This window comes from Bactrocera latifrons, unplaced genomic scaffold (assembly GCF_001853355.1).
Source record: "Bactrocera latifrons isolate USDA-ARS-PBARC rearing strain unplaced genomic scaffold, ASM185335v1 scaffold_12, whole genome shotgun sequence".
NCBI lineage: Eukaryota > Metazoa > Arthropoda > Insecta > Diptera > Tephritidae > Bactrocera > Bactrocera latifrons.
Genome location: NW_017534630.1, coordinates 1,529,798 through 1,538,071, shown reverse-complemented (window position 1 = coordinate 1,538,071; position 8,274 = coordinate 1,529,798). Strand labels below are relative to the sequence as shown.

Here is an 8,274-nt window from a genome sequence, read left to right as displayed (position 1 = left end):
AAAAAAAAAAAAAAAAAAAAAACTGAAGCATACACTAATATACCTATGTACATACTCATGTTAATATGTATGTAGTCAGCAGTTGCCATTTATTAACAGCCGAAGCACGTGAAAATTTATTAGAGTGTTTGCTTTGCGAGCTACACTTGTATTTGTGTATTTCTAAAATTAAAGCTGTTAACTTTTAGCTAAGTTAATAAATTCATAATTAATAATGTGGATTATTCAATTATTTATTTTTAATTTATTATGGATTTATAAGTCTTATATCAACGGAAACGAATATTCTCTTTATCTTAGTTCGAAAGAAACTTCTTTTCAGCGAATCATAGCAAACCTCTGCTAATTAAGTTTAAGTTTGCTAAGCCATTGGCTTAGAATTTATTAAACGAGTTTACTATTAAATATGTAAATTTTTTGTTTACTCATGCCAATATAACTTGTATATAAGTATCTAATTTATTTTTGGCTAAGAAAAACGATTGGGATCTGAACGAGCGAATCTGGATTTGTCGCAATAAAGCTTTCCCACCCATATGTATATTTTATAGTATTTTTAGACACACGTGTACTAGTACAAAATAATAATTAATATCTGTAATTTTCATATATTTGACCTAGTGATATGCGTATCTAACCAAATACTAACCGCAAAACAATTCGAGCATATGAAGTAAAACCACATTAAACAGAAAGGTTCAAGAACAAAATTTATAACATACTATATATATGTATGTATATGTATATATACATATGCATAAATACCAAAATCAACAATTACATGAAATCAAAGTACCTTAAACTATGTTTAAACAACTCTTAATCGCACAATAAAAATAATTTCAGCAATTTAATCTTTAATTGTATTCAATTTGTCGCATATTAGTGCAATTTCAACTAATTTTAGCCGGAGTTTCATTGGTGTTGCCAACCTAAAAAGTGAAGATTTGACAGATAATCCAATAGCAGAAAAATCAAAATAAATAATGTTATTGCTCACGAAGAAGTTGATAATTATTAAAATGAACTTTAGCTTTGATATACATATATTAGGATAACGAAAACGTTGGGACAAAGACTGACGTGCTACGCATCCGAAAAGTCTAAGCGATCAGTCGAATAAATGTTTTATTTCAAAAGTTTTTTTCGTTCAAATAAGGAAACATTTTGTTTTTTACTAGATGACCGCAAGGAAAATTACCAAATATTTTTCTTTTCTTTGTATTTAAAATGCGGTTGAAATTAATATAACTATGAGCTGGCGTAACTTACAATATCTGGGAAAAAATTACCAAATATTTTGCGTTTTTATTTTTTTTTATTTTTTGTAATCGAAAATGAAGTTGAAATTATTTTGACTACGGGCTGACGTAAACTACGATATCTGGGGGGAAAAACTACTCATCTTTTGTATCCTTGTTATTTAAAATGTCGTTAAAATTATTTTAACTATAAGCTGGCATAGCATACGATATCTAGGGTTGTTAAGGAGGTTTTAGGTATTATCAACACCGATGAGGAAAGTAATTTTACTCAAATGTATATTGTATATATCTATCAACAGTAGGTTGTTTCGACTGTTAATGTTTGAATTACTTCCAACGAAATTTTTTTCTCCATGAGCTCAACATTTTTTTCTCCTTTTTTTCTATGTATTTGTATACAATAACTGTTTAAAATAGATTAAAGCTATATATAAATTAGTTTATGTACTATTATTTATTATATTTTCCATTTTCTATTAATATTTTTCCTAAGTAAACGCATTAATGCTTAACTACAACTACAACTAGTCAACTACACTAGCGCATAGTTTAAATCCGTAATACCGAAAATTTAAGTTTAACAACACTTCAACTGAAATTTTATTTGACGTGTTGAGTTGATATCGATAATACCGAATTTCAAAACATTGAACATACAGTTGAGTTTAACCGTAACAGTAATAGGGAATTTAAACGTTACTTTAGACTGCCAAGCCAATGGTTCAATTTATATCGGAATTGTTAATTAACCTGTTTGAAGCTAGTAAAGAAAAATTAGTTGTAACTATAATTATTAATTAAAATACAATTTTCTAATCTTTATTATGTTAACATTTAATATGTTCAAAAACTTACAAATTATAAAAAAAAACTCTAGACAGACGAGCATTAAAAGTTTATAAAATTTTATTTTTATTAATTAGTGAATAAAAATCTGAAGTCATTCGAAAGAAAAATGTTTGTCATCTTTCAAATGTTGGCCATGGCTAGATGATCCATCCGTTTAGCCCAATTTTCAATGACCCGCTCGAGTGTTTCGACTGGGAACTGGCGAATGACGCATGATGTTTTGCTCAAAGGCCTGAATCGAAGCATGATTGTCCGCATAGACTTTAGACTTTACAAATTCTCACAGGAAAAAAGTCTAACGGTGTGATATCACGCGATTTTGATGACCAATCGACCGACCTAAAACTTGAGATTATCTGCTCACTGAAGAATTCCAAATTCGAAATCAGTCTTCGCCAAGATCACGAGCTTCAATTTCAGGCTTAAAATAGTCGGTTATCATGGCGCGGTTACGGTCTCACCTGCATAATTTTTGTAGAAGTATGGACCGATGATTCCACCAGCCCACAATCCACTATTTGGTCGAACACTATTTTATAATGATGGCTGGGTTTCAAGATGGGTAATGGTGTTGCGATTAATATGCTCAGTATGCCGACTATGTTGACCGTTAGTTGAGCGAAGCGCGATTTGTAAACGTTGTTCAGGAGTGAATCTTTTCATGATGAAATGCCAAACAATGCTGAACAAAAATAACATGACAGCTTGACACGACTCACGCATGATCTGCTAACAAAGGCTAGTGAAAAGTATCTATACTTGAAGCATACATCACCAATGGCAGATGCAGCTATGGCAAGCATTTAGCAGAAGAACCATTTATGTTGTATCATGTGCATTTTTAAATATCTATATATACTTTACATTGAAGCTACAATATAAATATAATACTAACCGAAAGTATAAAATATATGTAATTACTTTTAAACCGCATACAAGTTTTCCAAACTTGGCCACTAGATTACGTATCACCACTAAACGAAACTATTTTTTCAAACCACTTTTTCTGATGAGAAATTAAAAGCGGCAAATGACTTATTGCCTGGAATGCGAGTCTACGATTGATTTTAATACTCCCCTATATGTTTCCCCGCCAATGCAAACAGTTATACCATAGCAAATTAATTGAACTGCAAGTATTTATTGCCAAATTTTTACAACAATTGCACGTCACGCCGCGGTGCATCGATAAAAAGTGAAAAGAAATAACTTTCGCGAGTCTTTAAAATCGGTAACATTAAAGGATTTTTAATTGCGCACCATCAAAATGCCAGCAGCATTTTATTTTATACCCTGAAATTCACATTTGAATATATTTCGAATACACAACGATAAAATGAAATTATTTGGGGTTTAAAAAATAATTTTTTCACCTTTTTAATTTACCAAAAAAAAAAAAAAATATATATATATATATCTGTCTCTTATACACATCTAATAATTTTTTCACCTTTTTAATTTACAAAAAAAAAAAAAAAATATATATATATATATATATAAATAATCACCGTTAAACCAAATTATAAAAAGTTACTTGCAGCTCATGCAAATCCATGCGCAGCAAACAAAGTACAGAAAATCGAAAAACTGCGCGTAAACAACAACTGCAATGCCAGCAATTAAGTAAATCAAGTTACGACGGTTGCACTTCAGCGGAAAAATGGAAAACTAAGAAAGGTAAAACAACAACACATCGTTGCCATCCATCAACTGCTGACGAAATCGTTTAATCGTTTCACAATTACAAAAATCATTTTTCTTTGCCGAAAGTAGTAAAAGCAAGCGTTTAAAATGAAGTAAGCACTAACAACAGCAGACCGTGGCTCCGCCAACGGACTACCGGAGGAAATCGGTGTCGTTTGACTTGGCAGCCAACGCGAGTGTGTTGACCTTAACGGTGGCGGCAGCAGAGACAAGCAGTCTTTACCACGCGCTAATGTTGCAGAGTTGCTAATAAAGCTTTAAACATAACAACAACAACGGCAAGAAAGTGACATGTGCCAAAATGACTGAATTGGTGAAAAAAGCGCGCAAGCGCTGATTAGACAATTTAATCGCTAACTTATCAACTTGGCGCGCGAACTACATCCAAATGCGTTATAGAGACATGGCTGTAGCTAGAATTGCCAACGACGCATGAATTGCCATTTCAGTCCCTTTCTTTTCGGACTTCTAAATTGTGCTTTAACAAACTTCTTTTTAAAACTCCCTGTCATATTTGCTCGTAAGCGCAAAGTTTTATGCGATTTCTCAGTTTTTATGCTCAATCATATTTTCTTGTGTGTTATATATTTGTAAATATTATTGTAGATATGCTCATACACATACATTATATTTCAACAAAGTGATGATTGCAAAACACTTGCGCTTTGCTGCCTATGCGTTGTGTTTAATGCGTTTGCGCCAAGTTACATGGCCAGCACAATATGCGCATGCGTGTAACGAAGATGTGCTTTAATTGACCCACAATGGCTCCTAGCATACATCAGCAACAACAACACACGTCATAAAAGTGTAACTATTGCATGTTCAAAAGCGAAGTAAAACATTTATTAAAAAATTATATAAATTTTGTATAAAAAGTTGCTTTAAATATAATAGTCTGAAAAATATCTATATAGTGAGATAATTCATGGAGTTGACTTGGGTTGAACTATGATTTTTTTATTATTATTACATTGCAACTAGTTCAATAATATATGGTTTTACAATAGGGAGCAACAAAAGTAGACCGATAAGGACAACGAGCGGCGGCAGATTTTTTTCGCTTGCGGTTAGGTGTGGTTTATGGGCCGCCGGCGTCTTTGATCTGTACTTGTTCCGTGATGATCAAGCCTGGTACGTTACTGTGATTGTGAATAACTACTGCTCAATAATAACTGAGTATTTTTGGCCCGAATTGGATGATATGGACTTGGACAATATGTGATTCCAATACGGCGCTGATAGCACAGTACAACAGCTAATCTGGGGGGTGAGAAATTCCAAGTCAGGGTGATGGTACTAGGTCAGTATAGTAAAACCCTCAAAGGGTTTGTCGTTCGTATGTGTCAATTTTTTTATGACCTTATGACTCCTTTTTCCCTTATCTTGATGTTTTTTCGCTTAGTTGAAAAATTTTGGAAAAAAAAAAAAAAAAACAAACAAATTTCCGAGAATGCTCTTAACATCCTTGCGACAGAAACATCGTAGTTGGYAGAACGATGCTTTCCCAACAAGCCTGTTTTTCCTCACCCCCCAGACAATAATCCCAAAAATGTTCCACAGTTGGATAAATTGTAGTTTATGATTAGTTGATCCATTGAGTAGAGCAAGAGAAAAGGTTGCGTTCTCGCTATCACCATAGGGAACTATTGAACTATTTAAAAAATAGTTCATTTTTCACTATCTTTTATCTTTCTTGTATTTTAAAAACTTTTTCGATAATATATTTTTTTGGGAGTCTAAACTATCAAAATATTACAAAACAAATCGATTTTTTTGTAATTTCTAGCCACTTCTGCTTATTTCATCTATATGGTATAACTATCGTATACCTGGAAAAAGCACCCAGAATTTATGTTTATATGTTTTATGTAATAAGAAGTCGGTTAGAGGATGTTGAAAAGGGTGAAAAGCCAAAAAATTAAAAATTATTGGAATTTTCAAGGTCTAGTTCAGGTTTTTGTGTAGGAATACTAAGAAGACTACGACTGGTTCAGTATACAGCATCAGTATTTTATCTCAAATTAGTTAGATTCCTCAACTTGCTGTTGTTCTTGTTGTTTTAGCGGCAGAATTCTGCCGAGTTGACAGTCCTTGGCAGGATAAAAATCCGGGTCCGTGGGAATGGACTTCTTATCGTATCATCATTCACTTATGCTGAGTAACTTTAGCCAGTTTAACCTCCTTAAAACGTCCAAAATCTCATCAATTGTACTAAATAATACTCTAGAAATATTTTTGTTGTTCTTTTCGTAAACCTCATAATTAAATTTTATTTTTCATCCAACATGTGCGGTATAAAAGTATTGCGTTTTAGTTGCGGTTGCGTTTTCTTATTTCTCGGTTTTTATTTCTCTTTTATTGAGTTGCAACATTAACTGCATTTTCACGCCACAATTACGCAAAACATTTACGTGCTGCTTGTGGCCATACACATACACACCTGCATGAGTGTGTGTGCTAAAAATGCGCCAGACAAGTTACGAGCATTACGCCAAAACCACACACACTCTCACACATGTGTACGTGGCACATAGCAATGTAAGTGATCATAGCGAATCATTGTTTCATTCCATTGGCATATTTCTGTTTTAATTCAATTATTTCTGCAATTCTTTGCATGCAAATTCACTCGCATGGGTGCGTTAAATTTTATATCAGCGATATTCACGAACATTTTTCCCACAGTCATCAGTGATATGGGAAAAAACAATAAAAAATAAAATGAAAATGCAAATATTAAATACCATTTTGTGAGCATTGGCGTTTAAAAAAATTAATTAAATTGAATTTCTTTTAAAATACTGACTTTTTTTGGTCAGCTAATATTGAATTTTCTTTCATATAAAAACAGGTAGATCATTCTGTGAATAACTAGCAATTTACAGTGATTGGATCATTTGTTTCTGCAGTGTTCTTCAGTGTGTATAAATATGCCCGTAAGCTGATGGAACTGATATTGATATCAAAAATCAAAAACTATCGATTTAAATTTTATTATGTTAAAGCCTGTCAAAATATGAAAAAAAAAAAATTAATTATCCTAATTTACTGATTTTTTTTAACATTTTGACTTTTATATTTCTCTCCTATGGTATTTGTGTACTTGTCTCTAGACTAACATGACTTAAATTGCAATAGATACAATTATTGCTTTGCTTTATTAAACACATTTGCACACATTTTTTTTCTCTTCTGTCTGCGGTGCGTATTCATATTAATATGAAATATAAATGTCCATGCATTTAAATGCAATCACGTATCTTACCTGTACTCATACATAATTATTCCTTGTTTTCACGCATAGCTTCGTGAATTCCCGCCTGCCTTGGTAGGTTGTTATGTGTTTCCCAGTACACAGTGCACATTTTTATATTCTCTTTAATTGCTTTGCTAGAAAAGAATTGCCTTTCACTTAATGCATATACATATGTATGTATGTATATGCTCATAAAAATGCACTTTTACACACCAACATACAAACACATATACTTGCTTCCAGCGAACTAAGTTTTGCAATTGCGTCTCCCTACGCATACAAATTAAGTTATATGGTAGACACGTTAATATTCTTTTATTATTTCATAATTTTAGTCGATGAATAGTACATGTAGATGCCAAATCAGCTAAATGTAATGCTTTTATATTTTTTCGTCCTAAAATGTATGACAGCTCAGGCCGATTTCCTTAAAGTCATTCATTTATTAGACTTTTCTAGGTAAAATTTGTACGTTTTATTGACAGGCTATCGGAGAAGTATGTTATATGTAATGTATGCTTATTTTTATGATATTTAACTGATACGAATGCTACTTGTGTATTAGGGTACGTAAAAAAAAACGAATATTTTATATTAATTTTTTTCTTGGTACTCTGAAAAATATGTTCTTAGTCAAAAAAGGAAACCTTTCCAAGTAAAAGCTTTTAATTGTAATTCTAAGGTCCCTGCTTTCAGTTTTTTATCTTTCCCTTATTATTAAAACAATTTTATAAAATGGTTTCCAAACTACAAACCGCTCATGTATGTATTTAATTTGCTCACAGTTAATTGATTTTTCTTGCCTTGTTTGGAAATATCAGTTATCAAGAGAATGATAGTATGCATTTTCCCCATTTAAGGAATTATAATTGCATGCAAGTCAGAAACACCGCGTTTTAGATTTTTTTTGGTTCCATAGAAATAGTCGTTTTTGATGGAAAAATTTACACTGCAAAATGGCTTTCAAGATCGAAATTATTATCAGATATCTTATTTCTTCAATCATTATCTGATGTATTTGTAAGAAAGGATTTAAGGGATTATATGGGTTTATAGGTTTTCTTATTAAATTCTACAGCACCTTTAGAATATTGTCCTAAATTTTCGAATTGATTCGGGTCTCAGAGTTACAGCCTCGAGAACTTGAAGGCTCGAATCTAGCTAGGCTAAGTGCGCCAGCTTTAAACGAGTTTTTCT

The 8,274-nt window shown here is 32.2% G+C and overlaps 1 protein-coding gene across 12 annotated transcripts in view; it reads left to right on the top strand.

Moving 5' to 3' along the window:
• The window catches only part of LOC108978281 (protein windpipe), a 154,768-nt gene that overhangs the window by 104,679 nt on the left and 41,815 nt on the right, over positions 1-8,274 (top strand). The gene's annotated exons all lie outside the window — the stretch shown is intronic.